Source organism: Dromiciops gliroides, chromosome 1 (assembly GCF_019393635.1).
Source record: "Dromiciops gliroides isolate mDroGli1 chromosome 1, mDroGli1.pri, whole genome shotgun sequence".
NCBI lineage: Eukaryota > Metazoa > Chordata > Mammalia > Microbiotheria > Microbiotheriidae > Dromiciops > Dromiciops gliroides.
In genome coordinates, this window is record NC_057861.1 from 47,252,371 (window position 1) to 47,267,651 (window position 15,281).

Here is a 15,281-nt window from a genome sequence, read left to right on the forward strand (position 1 = left end):
CACATGCTTCTTCCAAACCTCAAGGGAGGCTTCCTAGTACACACACACACACACACACACACACACACACACACACACACACATTCCTCTTGTAGTTCCAAAGTGACTCCACCTTCCTATAACAAAGGCCTCCCCGCTCTGTGTCACTTACACTCTTGTGATACCCCCATTTTATACACTTTTTATATCCCAAATGCCATGCATCCATATCACAAATATATACCCATGCCAATCTCTGTCATTTTCGGGTCATACCCACTTCCCTGAAAGTTCTGTTACCCTCAAGTTACACATTTGGTTTTTTTTTGTTTTTTTGTTTTTTTGCAGGCAATGGGGGTTAAGTGACTTGCCCAGGGTCACACAGCTAGTAAGTGTCAAGTGTCTGAGGCCCGATTTGAACTCAGGTACTCCTGAATTCAGGGCCGGTGCTTTAACCACTGCACCATCTAGCTGCCCCCAAGTTACACATTTAATCCCTGTGTCATATCCTTTTCTGTATCTTTCACACATCTACTTCTAGGAATAAGGACTGGTACAAGTTTGCTCCCGGTCCAAGATAATCCTAAACCCAGAAGAAATCTGGTCAAAGTGTCTGGAGTATTTTCTACTTCTTGAGAGTAGAGGGCTGAGGGGCAAGGTAGAGCTCACCCTGGATTCAGTTCCACATCTTGCTTGTCTGAGAGGCAGAAGAATGCCCTATTGGAAAAGAAATTGGACAGACTGGTGTTCATGGCTGGGTAGCATCCATGGCCAGAACTGCTGGTGCTGCATGGAATGGGATAGGGTGAGACATAGTCCTCAGGCTTGAGGAGGCCTGGAGAGAAGAGCCTATGCTGCTCCCCACCTCACCCCAGAGCCATTCTCCTGTGCTTTCTTGTGAATATTAAATGTGAATGCTGAGCTCAGGGGCCCATTCCCAAGGAAGGTTTCATTGTTTCCTTCACTACTCTCTTTATGTTTCTTTTCTGTCTGCCTTGCTCCCATGGTTCCCAAGTGACCTTACCTCCCCATCACATACCCCTTTCTTTGTATTTCACCCTAACTCCTATGACATCTCTCTATACCCTGATTAAACATATTAATATCCAATTCCCCTTCCAACTTTACTTCTGACTTTCTGGATTTAGTCACCCTGCCTCAGGAGCGGGAACTCAGGCATGCAGGGCATAGGCTACCCTACTAGCATAATTTCAGTCTGAGCTCTCATCGGAGCTCCCTTAGCATTTGTTGACAGTAGCCCACAATCTGCCACTCCCCTATGTTATAACTTTTGGTTCTATAAGGGCTTGAATCCAAAGTCAAACTTGGTTCTGTAAGGTCTTGACTCTCAAAGTCAAGTTTTTCCCTTGCTTTCTTTATTCATGTCTCTCTATTCTTAGCTTGATTTCAGAAAATCCATTTCAGCAATTTGAGCTAATCCAAAGTAGAATGGGTTGCCTTGGGAGGTCATGGTTCCCTTTCAAGAAGAAAATGGATAGACAGGTATTCTTGTTCTTGTATAAATTCAACCCTTCTAGGTCTGCAATTCAGGTATCTCAGGGCTTTTAAGCAAGAAATTCCGAGAAAGACAGAGCCAAGATAGTGGAGTATAGGCAGTAACTCAGCTGAATTTTCCTAACATTTCCCTCTAAACAACTTTAAAATAGTGCCTCAAATTGAATTCTAGAATGGAAGAGACAAAAAACAAAAAACAAAGAAAAAAAGGTCACAGTGAGACATTTTTCCAACCCAGTACAACTTAGGATGTCAGCAGTGGAGGTCTGTGACACCAGGATCATGGCCAGCTTAGACCATAGCCAATTCTGTGACAACACCAGCAGCAGTCCTTGGAGGCATCTATAACAGCAGAATGAGCTTCAGGAGTTCTCAGGCCACAGCTGATGAGGATGTTGGATAACTGATCAGAAAGAAATTACAGGGCACCCTTTGCTGGCACTGGGTGCAGGGACTTGCTGCATTGTCCATATGCAGTTCTGGGTTTTGGTGGATGAAATGGAAGTGGATAACAGAATGCATTAGAAACCAGAATCTAACAATAGGTTGTTTACAAGAAACACATTTGAAAAAGAGAAGCACACAGAGTAAAAATAAATGGCTAGACCGGAATCTATTATGCTTCAGTTGAGATAAAAAAAGACAGGGGTTGAGGCATCTAGGTGGTACAGTGGATAGGGCACCAGCCCTGGAGTCAGGAGTACCTGAGTTCAAATCCAGCCTCAGACACTTAACACTTACTAGCTGTGTGACCCTGGGCAAGTCACCTAACCCCAATTGCCTCACTAAAAAAAAAAAAGACAGGGGTTAGCAATCATGATCTTAGACAAAGCAAAAGCAAATAGACCTAATTAAAAGAGATAAGTAAGAAAACTATGTTTTGCTATATATGGTACCATAGATAATGAAGTAATGTCAATACTAAATACATATACACTAAATGGCAAAGAATCCAAATTCTTAAAAGTTAAATTAGTTATAGGAGGAAATAGTAAAACTATGCTCTGGGGAGACATTAACATTCCCCCCTAAATAAATCTAACCATAAATTAAATAAGGAATAAAGAAAGGAGATAAATAAATTTTAGAAAAATTAGAGGGGGCAGCTAGGTGGCACAGTGGATAAAGCATCAGCCCTGGATTCAGGACAGCTTGAGTTCAAATCCAGCCTCAGACACTTGACACTTACTAGCTGTGTGACCCTGGGCAAGTCACTTAACCCTCATTGCCCCACAAAAAAAAAGAAAGAAAAAAAAGAAAAATTAGATGATAGATAAAGAAAATTGAATGGAACTGGAAAGGAATATACTTTTTTCTTGTCTGTACATGGCATCTTTATAAAAATCAACCCTGTATTAGGGCCTAAAACCCCCATAACCAAATGAAGAAAAACAGAAATATTAAATGCATTCTTTTAATACCATAATGCAATAAAAATGACATTCAATAAATGGCAGTGGAGAGATAGATTAAAAATTAATTGGAAATAGTAATCTAATTCTGAAGAATGAGTGGGTCAAAGAACAAGTTATAGAAACAATCAATAATTTCATTAAAGAGGATGGCAACAATGAGACAACATACCCAACTTTATGGGATGCAGCCAAAGCTGTACTTAGGGGAAATTTTATATCTTTAAATGTTTATATCAATAGAATAGAGAAGTAGCAGATTAATGAATTGGGCATGCATTTCTTTAAAACCTAGAAAAAAAGAACAAATTTTAAAATCCCTAATTAAACACCAAATAGGAAATACTGAAAATCAAAGAAGAGATTAATAAAATTAAAAGAAAACCATTGAGCTAATAAATAAAACTAGGAAATGGTTTTATAAAAATACTAATTAAATAGATAAGCCACAGGCTAATTTGATTAAAAAAGAAGAAAACCAAATTGCAGTATCAAAAATAAAAAGGATAAAAAAAATAAAAAGAATAAATTCACCACCAATGAAGATGAAATTAAAGCAATTATTAGGAGTTTTTTTTGCCTAATTGTATGTCAATAAATCTGATAATCTAAGTGAAATGGATGAATATTTACAAAAATATGAATTACCTAGATCAAAAGAAGAGGAGATAGAATAATTATATCTTAAGAAATTAAGTAATTCTATCTTAGAAAAAAATTGAACCAGCCATCAATGAGCTCCCTAAAGAAAAAATCCACCAGACCAAATGGATTCACAAGTGAATTCTAACAAATATTTAAAAATCAGTCAATTCTAGTACTATATAAGCAATTTGGGAAAATAAGTAAAGAAGGAGTTCTACCCAATTCCTTTTTTTTTTTTTTACTTTTTATGAGATATTTTATTTTTTCTGTTACATGTAAAGATAGTTCTCAACTTTTGTTTATACATGCTTTACAATTTCAGATTTTTCTCCCTCCCTCCCCTCCCTCCCCCCTCCCCTAGACAGCAGGTAATCTGATATAGGTTATATCTATATATCTCTATACATAAACATATATATATATATATATACACACACACATATATATACACATAATAACATTAATCCTATTTCTGCATTAATCCTGTTACAAGAGAAAGAATCAGAGCAGTGATGCAAAACCTCAGAATAGAAAAAAAAAAACAACAGCACCCAAAACAAAAGAAATAATATGGTTCAATCAGCATCTATACTCCACAGTTCTTTCTTTCTTTTTTTTTCTTGGATTTGGAGATCCTCTTCTATCATGAGTTCCCTGGAACTCTTCTGTACCATTGCATTGGTGAGAAGAATCTAGTCCATCACAGTAGGTCAACACTCAATGTTGATGATACTGTGTACAATGTTCTTCTGGTTCTGCTCATCTCACTCATCATCAGCTCACGTAAGACCCTCCAGGTTTCTCTGAACTCTTCCTGCTCATCATTTCTTACAGCACAATAGTATTCCATTGTATTCATATACCACAACTTGTCCAGCCATTCCCCAATTGATGGGCACCCCCTCAACTTCCAATTCCTTGCTACCACGTAAAGAGCAGCTAGAAATATTTTTGTACATGTGGGTCCCTTTCCCCCTTCCATGATTTCTTTGGGCAAAAGACCTAAAAGTGGGATTGCTGGGTCAAAGGGTATGCACAGCTTTATCGCCCTTTGGGCATAATTCCAAATTGCTCTCCAGAATGGTTGGATCAGCTCACAGCTCCACCAACAATGCATTAGTGTTCCAATTTTCCCACAGCCTCTCCAACATTTATCATCTTCCTTTTTTGTCATTTTAGCCAATCTGATAGGTGTCAGGTGGTACCTCAGAGTTGTTTTAATTTGCATCTCTCTAATCATTAGAGATTTAGAGCATTTTTTCATATGGGAATAGATAGCTTTGGTTTCTTCATCAGAAAACTGCCTGTTCATATCCTTTGACCATTTCTCAATTGGGGAACCCAATTCCTTTTATGACACAAATATGGTGCTGGTACCTAAACCAGGAAGAGGAACAACAGAGAAAGAAAACTATAGACCAAATTACCTAATGAATATTGATGCAAAAATGTTAAATAAAATAATAGCAAGGAAATTACAGCAATATATCACAAAGCTCACACATTAGGACCAGGTAGGATTTATACAAGGACTCCAGGGCAGGTTCAATATTAGGAAAATATCAGTATAATTGATCATATCAATACCAAAACCAACAAAAATCAAAAGATTATCTCATTGGATACAGAAAAAGCTTTTGACAAAATGCAGCACTCATTCCAATTAAAAGCACTGGAAAACAGGAATAAATGGAGCTTTCCTTAAAATAAGTAGTATGAAAAATTATTGATTAGAGAAATGCAAATTAGATCAATTTTGAGATATCACCTCATACCTATCAGATGGGCTGATATGACAGAAAAGGAAAATGATAAATGTTGGAGAGGATGTAGAAAAATTGGGACACATGCACTGGATGGTGGAGTTATGAACTGATCCAAACATTCTGGAGAGTAATTTGGTACTATGCCAAAAAGACTATGAAACTGTGCAAACCTTTTGATCCAGCAACACCACTACTACATCTGTATCCCAAAGAGATCAAAGAAAAAGAGGACCTACATGTACAAAATATTTCTAATAGCTCTTTTTGTGGTGGCAAAGAATTGGAAATTGAGGGGATGCCCATAAATTAGAAAATGGCTGAACAAGTCATGTTATGTGATTGTGATGGAATACTATAGTACTATAAGAAATGATGAGCAGGATGGTTTCAGAAAAACCCGAGAAGACATATATAAACTCATGAAAAATTAAGCGAGCAGAACCAGAAGACTGTACACAGCAACAGCAATACTGTATGATAATCAACTGTGAATGACTTAGCTATTTTGATCAATACAATGTTCCAAGACAGTTCTGAAGGATTTATGATGAAAAATGCTTTCCATATCCAGAAAAAGAACTGATGGAGGGGGCATCTAGGTGGCACAGTGAATTTAGCACCAACTCTGGATTCAGGAGGACCTGAGTTCAAATCCAGCCTCAGGCACTTGACCCTTACTAGTAGTGCGACCTTGGGCAAGTAACTTAACCCTCATTGCCCTGCAAAAAAAAGAAAAGAAAAGAAAAGAAAAGAAAAGAAAAGAAAAGAAAAGAAAAGAAAAGAAAAGAAAAGAAAAGAAAAGAAAAGAAAAGAAAGAACTGGAATATGAATGCAGAGTGAAACAAAGTTTTTTCACATTTTAAATTTTTTCTTCTTGTTTTGCAACATGGAAACATGTTTTGGATGATTTCATAAGTATAACTGATATCACATTTCTTGTCTTCAGTATGGGTGGGGAAAGGGTGGGATGGAGAGAATTCTGAACTAGAAATTTTTTTAAACGATTCTTTGAAAAGATAAATAATAAGTTATAAAAAAGAAATATTAATTCTATGGGAAAAATTTACATGCTTTAAGGGGAAATCCCAGAATTGCAAAATTGGGACCTTTTTTTTATCACATGGGTTTTCTTTTCCATTGGACTATCTCTTGCCAATAAGCTAATACGAACAGAGACATGCACTCAGAGTGTGACACGCTCCATTAGCAATCGATGGAAATGTGTATCATTCACAATTTGGCTAGAAGTATTTCTAAATTACATGAAACAATGAAAAAGGGGGAGTTCTTATAGTGGAGCTGGTGATGCAAAGCAAAAATGTGTTTGTTAAGGAAGATGTATATCATTAGCTACAGGAGACTGAAAAGGACTGTGTCCTTGATAGTATGGCAAATTGCACTAAATAAAAAAGAACTATCCATCAGGCTAGATAAGGGAGGAGAACATTCATGACACTGTTGAAGTCCTCTTTTATAGCAATTAGAAAGTAACCAACTATTGTAGCTGTTCCTGCAGTTCCTACAGGGATCATATGCCACAAAATGCTTAATATAGAACAAAATGGAATTAGTCGTATCCTTACAAAACTCCACTTTCATCAGGTTCTAGCTAGTTTTAGTCCTACTGCACAAAAGCCCTCTACAATAGCCAGTATCTCATAAGAGGTCATCATTTACTCTTGGCTCAAGGATCCCAGTGAGGAGAAACTCACTATCTACTGAGGCAGCCCATTCTATTTTTAGCATAGCTTTAGTTCTTAGGAAGATTTTCCTGACATCATGCTTAGGTTTGCTTGTAACTTCCACCACTGTCCCTTTCCCACATGACAGCCTTTCAAATACGTGTTCAAGCTAAATATCCCCACTTCTTCCAACCATTCCACTTATGACATGAACTCATGGCCTTGAGCATACTAATGGGTCTTCTCTGGACCCTCTTCAGTTTATCAGTGTCCTATTACAAATGGAAAGCTTAGAACTCAATGCCAGTACTCCATATGGAAATGATTAGTTAGACTAGAGATCGTCTAAAGACAATATCTATCACCTCCTGGGTCCTAGAATCCTCAGTCAAGGAACTGAGAATCAGAAAGTTTGAATGCTTTGCCTAAGGTAAAGTGCCACACCCTTGGTAAGTGATTGAGCTAGAATCTTTGAGCCATATAGCTGTCAAAGTGACCATGTGATCTCCCCCTTGCTAAAGTTCAGTGGCTCCATATTACCTCTAAAATCAAAGGTAAAGTCTTCTGCTTTGTAAAAGCCATCCCAGTGGTATGCTAATAAATATTTAACCACGAGCTCTTTAGAAAGAATAATGTTCCCACAACCCACTCTCGAGTTTAATCTGCGTTATTAACATTTTCTTCATCACTTTCTTAAGTCCCGAAATCAATAAAACCTACTTGATGTACCTCACACAGAAGACATCTCCCAGCTCTGTGCCTCTGCAGTAGATGTCCCTGCAATGCTCCCCCTCCTCACTTTTGTCACTTAAAATTCTGGTTTTCCCTCCAAACTCTGACCTCCTATAGGAGGCCTTTCCTGGTCCCTTTCCCTTCCTCCCTCTAAGACTACCTTCCTTTTACTGTATCTGCATGTTGTCTCCTCCATTAGAAGGTAAGCAATTTGAGGGCAGGGTTCATCTTTTTGTCTTTCTTGGAATCATCATGTCTCAAAGCCTGGCAGGTAAGAAGCACTTAATACCTACTTGTTGATGTACTTATTTTTCTTCTCTTTTCTCTGCCAACGGGAAGAAACTTTCCTAGAAAGCTAAGAACAAAGGTCACTGATGGGAGTTGTTTGATAACCTTGATAGCTGAACTGAGATTGCAAAAGGGCACTGACCTGTTCTGGAGGATTGATCACCCAGCCTAGGGGTTCCTCACCTAGAATGCTGACAGAACTGGGGGATGGGATGCTGAGCCATTGTCAGTGATCTTTATAAGGCTGTACGTGAGGAAGGATGGGGGACAGGACTGGAGAAGGGCAAATATCCTGTCATCTCAAGGGGAGTGAAATCAGCTTGTCACAAGCCAGCAAGCTTGACTTGGATTTCTGACAAAATCTGGGATGTGTCATCAAGCAAATGATGAATAGGTAGGAAAAGATACCACTGATCACAAAGGTGGTATAGTGGATAGAGTGCGAGGCCTGACTACAAGAAGACCAGAGTTCAAATCTGGCCTCAAATACTTTCTAGCTGTGTGACCATGAGTCACTCTCAGGCTAAGTTTCCTCAACTCTAAAATGAGCATGATAATCATGATGGTTTTTATTTTGAGGATCAAAAGTGATGCTATTTGTGAAGCACTTTGCACAGTGCTTGGTACATGGTGGGTTCTTAGAAATGATTGTTTCTTTCCTTCCTTCCACTTTTTTTTGGGGGTGCTGGGCAATGAGGATTAAGTGACTTGCCCAGGGTCACACAGCTAGTAAGTGTCAAGTGTCTGAGGCCGGATTTGAGCTCAGGTCCTCCTGAATCCAGGGCTGGTGCTTTATCCACTGTGCTACCTAGCTGCCCCGCTTCCTTCCACTTTTGATAGTATCCCTCAACTATTAGATCATGAGTCTATCAAAGAGATATTTTACCTAGATTTTAACAAAGAACTTGAAAAAGTCTTTCAAGTCAAGTCAACAAGAATTTAGTGAGAGCCTACTATGTGCCAGGCACTGTGCTAATCCTGAGAATAAAAAGAAAACAAAAGTAAACAAAAAAGTTCATTCCCTCAAAGGATTCCCGGTCTAGTGGGGGTGACAACATATAGGCAACTATATACAAATGATATAAACAGGACAATTTAAGGAGATTGTAGAGGGATGGCTCTACTGTGAATGGGGATTGCAAAATATTTCTAATAGAAGGTTTGATTTTACCTGAAGCCTAAAGAAATCCAGGGAATCCAGGAAGCAGAGATGAGGAGAGAGTGCATTCCAGGCATGGGGATAACCAGTGCATTTGCCTACAGTTGGGAGGTGGAGTGTCTTATTCAAAGGACAGCAGGGAGGCCAGTGGAAAAGATAGAGAGATGTGGACTAGAGGAGAACAGTTAGGTGAATTCAAATTGGTGGCATTTCTAGATAAAAAGAATAATCATAAATAATTTATGATAACTTGATAGTGCAGGGGATAGAGTACAAGGCCTGGAGGCAGAAAGACCTGAATTCAGATCCTGCCTCGGACATTTACTGGATGTATGACTCTGGACAAGTCACTCTCAGCCTCAGTTTCCTCATCTGTAAAATGGGGATAGTAATAGCACCTATATTCCAGGGTTCTCATAAGGACAAAATGAGTTAATAATTCTGAAATGCTTTGTGAACCTTGGGTGCCATGTAAATGTTAACTATAATGGTGATGATAATAAAGAAATTAGAAGACTCCAAGGGATCTTTCCAGCTCCTTGTCTTACCCATGGGTTCCCAAATACAAGATGATGGAGTTATGGCTAGACATATATTCACTTAGAGAATATCTGTACCCAGGCCTTCCCTCTGGACCTGGGAATATATTTTCCATCTTTGTCACCCCTTTTAAAAGAGGTGGTATAATGAGGAGAGCTCAACTTTGGGAGCCAGTATATCTGGTTTCTGGTCTCAGGCATGCCAATAAGTTCACTGAGTGACCTCAAGAAAGCCTTTTTGTTCTGTTTGTGGGGGCTAATTCCAAAGGAAAGCTCTCCTGTCCTTTTCTCAACATTTAGAAGGCAGTGTTTTCTAAATGAATAATTCTGGGAGAATTAGCCTCTTGGCACCAAAAAGTGAAAGTAAAACCCAATATATAACCTTTATATAGTAGTACATACAGCTAACATGTACCAGTAAGATTTATTGAAGTATATGAGCCTTCACAGAAGTAAGTTATAGCCAGGGCAGCTAGGTGGCACAGTGGATAAAGCACTGGCCCTGGATTTAGGAAGACCTGAGTTCAAATCCAACCTCAGACACTTGACACTTATTAGCTGTGTGACCCTAGGCAAGTCACTTAACCCCAATTGCCTCACACAAAAAAAGAAAGAAAAGAAAAAAAGAAATAAGTTATAGCCACTCAGATTTTAAATGGATATTCAGAGCAGGGAGTGCAAATGCTACTCTTGGCTGGATCCCTGAGATATTTCCAATTAAAGGACACACTCTTTTGGGACAATTATTACCTTAACTGGAGCTGGGCAGCAGGGCAGAGGAAGCATGCCAGATAGGGAAAACTTTTGAAATAAATAAGAGAAAAGAAAAGAAAAATGTGTTACCCTTTTGGCATGTGAATTTATTATTGTTTTGGTCTTTTATACCTTTTAATTTTAATTTATGGACTAAAACAAACATTTCCATAACAGTATGATACAAAAGATGATTGTGCATGAAACTACAAATCTACTATGCAAAACTTGGTACTCCTTTCAAATATACAATGAAACTATCATGCAAATTTCTTTTTTCTCCTTCCTTTCATCCCCATCCCTGCCCTAGAGATGGCTACTATATACAAATAAGTGCATACACACACACACACACACACACACACACACATACACACGCACACACACGCACACACACACATACAATTATTCTGTACATACTTCTATTTATCAATTCTTTCTCTGGATATAGATTGTTTCTTTCTTCATACATATTAAGTTTTCATAAAGACTTAAAATTTTGAGATAAGAATTCATTATTTGGTAAAAATTGTTGGGAAAACAGGAAAGCAGTATGGCACAAACAAAGCATAGATCACTATCTTACATCATTTACCAAGATAAGATAAAAATAGATACATGAGAGGTTTTACAAGAAAATTAGAAAAACATAGAACATAGTACTTGTCAGATTTATGGATAGGTGAGCAATTTATGAATAAACAAAAGAGAACAAAGTTAGGTGTAAAATGGATAGTTTCAATTACATTAAATGAAAAAGGTTTTCTAAAAATATAACAAATGTGGAATATGAATTTATGAAGCTGCAAGCCCCAAGGCTCAAAGAAAACCATTAACTTTTAACATGCAAGTAAAAGGAATTATAAGAAGTGATACCTAAAGCACAAGGTTGTTCTGCCTATTTGTCTCCCACAGTAGGAGCTGCATGTGCTGTTTCAGTAGATTTTACAGTAGTAATTACGGTAGTCATTTCTTATTGAATAAAAATAAGAAATAACTAGAAGACATACTAACAATAAGAAGTTTAATCTGTCATTTACTTTCACTTCTGGGTGCAGAAATTCATACATCATTAGCCTGTTGAACTATGAGATGGGTGACAGTAATCAGAATCATGCACTGGCTGCATTAATCAGTACAATTCTTCCCCATTCCAGGACTCAATTTTCCCATTTGTAAACAAAAGGTCTGGACTTGTCTAAATAAAGTCCTTTTTCAGCTCTGCCACTCTGTATTCTAAGGGCCCTTCCAGCTCTGACTCTCTGGGTTCTAAGGACCTTCCACCCTCTGACATTCTGTGTTCTAAAGGCCCTCACAATTCTGACCTTCTACTAGTCTGGGGATGGTTGATAGCTGGTGAGTGGGTTCCAATCTGGACCTTACTAGGCTTCCTTCCCCTGTGTCTTACTGCCTAGTCATCCAACCCTTCCTTTCCCAGTTCCTCATAGAGCACATGAGATTGTTGTTTGTCCTTCATTATTTTTTGTTTGTTTTGTTTTGTTTTCTGGTTTTTGTAGGGCAGTGAAGGTTAAGTGACTTGCTCAAGGTCACACAGCTACTAAGTGTCAAGTGTCTCAGGCTGGATTTGAACTCAGGTCCTCCTGAATCCAGGGCTGGTACTTTATCCACTATGCCACCTAGCTACACCCCATCTTTCATTCTTGCAAAAAATCAATAACATCAGGAGAGTGATGTCTTGGCTTGCAAGTGAATTGGATTTAATTGAAGCAGAGCTGTTTAGAATCATCAGTCTCACTCTCTCCTTCAGAGTCATCTGACTTGAGTGGCAGGACATAAGTCAGGATGACTGGTGATGATCCCAGATACAGTGGGAGATCTTGGTCTTTTTAAGCTAAGGTCTTCCCTAGGTCTCAGTTTGCCTGAGGCAACACCCATTCAATAATTAAAGACTGGTAAGAATTGAAGCAAAAGATGGCCTGGTTTACCTTCACAAAAGAATCCTTCTGGGAGGGTATGACTCTCAGAGTTCCTGGCCAGAACAGAAATAATTGCTACTTACACTCATTCTGAACCATCAAAACACATTAGATGTCCTTATAGAAAGGGGAAGGGGAAAACCCAGCTACAGGTGGAGGTTTCCTCGAAGCCTCTGGGGTCTGGAACTGGGGCATCTGACTTCAGGATTTCTATGTTAGAAAAGGGTGGGGTAGTCTGGCTTCTTCCAATTCATTTGCAAGCCAGACCTCTGTCCAGAGAAGGTAAAACAGTTTTTCACCCTCTTTCCATCTGTAAGCCCTAGGACCTGCAAGGGGCAAAGGGTAGGGGGGTGGTGAACATCAGGGAGGTAGGTGGGGCCTGTATATTACAGGAGAACACAGATGGGAGGTATCTGTACCCTGACTGTGCATAAAGCTCCCAAGTCCTGATGGAATATGGCTCCTCTCCTGGGATAAGTTCATCAATTCTCAGATGTTCATTCCTACTTAGGTTGCCAGTGTCTGTTTTCCATTGGGCCAGGGTCCAATGAAATTAACAGAATTCCCTGTCTGCTGCTTCTGCTTAATGCTCTATCCCCACTACACAGCCCACATTGAACTGATTAATGCAGCTGCTAGATACCTTCCTCATTGAGATTGCACAACTGGCGCCATCTTCCCCTCAAAGATGGGAAGGTAACGTACTTGCCTGGCTGTGCTTGAGGACAAATTTATCTCAGATGGTACACTGGGAGATGGGAGAGGTGGGGGGAGTACAGCTAGAGATCTCTCTGGTCAAGAAGGAGTTTTGTCTTCAAGGTCATGAGAGATGAAGAGGGTAAAGACAGACATATTTGGTGTAAGAACTAGATGAACCAGTCAGTGAACAAGTATATATTAAATGTTCTATTCTGAGTCATGATAAGTTCTAGGGAAACAAAGAAACCCTAGAAGGCAAGAGGAGTATGGGGGATACTAGAAGAGTGGATTTCAGAATTCATCAGAGTTCAGAGCCCCAGTATAACTCTGCATCATCCGTAGAAGGCACAGACATCCTTCCAGTCAATATGGCAAGTCAACAAGCATTTATTAAACTCTTAATTATGAACCAAGGCTAAACACCAGGGATAGCAAGACAGGAAAAAAAAAAAACAGTCTCCCTGCCCTCCAGTTACCCAGGTTTGAAACCTTAGCATCATCATCAATTGTTCAATCTTCCTCACCCCTCTTATGTAATCCCTTGCTACATCTTATTGAATCTACCCCATAGCCTAGCTTGAATCTATTCCCCCTTGCTTTACTCACACAGACATCGACCAGACCAAGCAAAGATCCCACTCCTCTTTTCTTCAATATTGCTTTAAAGAACAACACCCTTATAGTCTTTACCTTAGCTTGCCTCCCTATCCTCTGCTCATTTGAACTTAATCACTCATAAGCCTATTTATGCAGGATCCTTCCTTGAAATTATATTAATTCATGTCCTGTCATCTGCTCTTCCTTCTATATTTTGTATATAACTTTATAAAAATCCAAGTTGCTTAGTCAGTTCCCTGAGCATCCATAGGTCAATGTGGTCAGAGTCCTGGGCTTGGAATCAGGAAGTCCCGAGTTCAAATCAGATCTCAGACACCTGATGTGTGACTCTGGGGGAGTCACTTAATTTCTGTCTTCCTCCAATTCCTCAACTGTAAAATGGGGGTAATAGTAGCACCTACCTCCCAGGGTTATCATGAGGATCAACTGAGTTATTTGTTAACTGCTTCTATTTTGTGCTAGTCTTCTGGCTCAGGGCAAACAAGAGATATAATAGGTAGGGAGGCTTACCAATACCAGTAAAGGAAAGTCCAGACATTTCTTTGGAAATGTGACAATGGCCTGGTCTCTCAGTGGACAGCTCCAAAAGCCTTCCTTGATCTTATCAACAACTGTCATTTGGGGGCAGAAGGCTATTTAGGGGAAAGGGGCACTTTTAAGGTCTTCTTGAACTCAGAGCCTGTGTCCCAAGCACTCCTCACTAGCAGCCTGCAGATGGGTCATTGGCAAAGATGAGGTATGGGGAAAGGGGTCGGGGAAGCTATAGAGGAAGCTTGGAGTGACAGGGCTGGATGGGCTCTGAGACAGGGTCTAGTACAACAACTCCTACCTGAAGCAAGAATCCTTTCCTACATTGTCACCAACAGAAGCATCACCCAACTTTTCACTGAATACTTTCCGTGATGGGCAGATCACTCTTCTTGCTCAAACTGAAGGTTGCCTCATTGTTTTTTGTTCTAAGGATTCTCTCACCTTTGACATTCACCAAGGGTCTACCACCTCTGGCTTTCTGAGTTCTATGGGCCTTGCCAGATTTGGGTTCCAGGATCTGTTTTCCCTCCTTGGGAAGCTGTCTTCCCCAGTCTCTGATACCTTGACAATCCATGGTCACATCAGAAACAGCACTGGCTGGCTTGAGCTAATCTGCTTAAAGCAGGTGCTGGACAGACTGGGGTACCTTAGGGCTCTTAGGCCAAGGAAGATTTAGACAGAAGCCAGCATGTTAGATGAGAACCACCTAGCCAATGGGGTCTTAGCCAGACCCCTACCACTGAACTTCTAGGGCATTTGGGTGGCAATTGCAGTGGAAATAGTACTGGACAGAGAATCAGGAGACCTGGGTTCAAGGCTCAGCTCTGTCATTGACTCACCATGTGACTTTGAGTAAGTCTCCTCCTATTTTGACACCTCAGTTTCTCTATCTGTAAGATGAAGTGGTTAGACTTCCTCAAAGTATCTTATGTTATGACATTTCTCTGTTTCTGAAATTGATGATCTGGTGCACTGACTTTGTAAACTAATTTTTGAATAATCAACACATGCTTTTCCTTGCTGGTC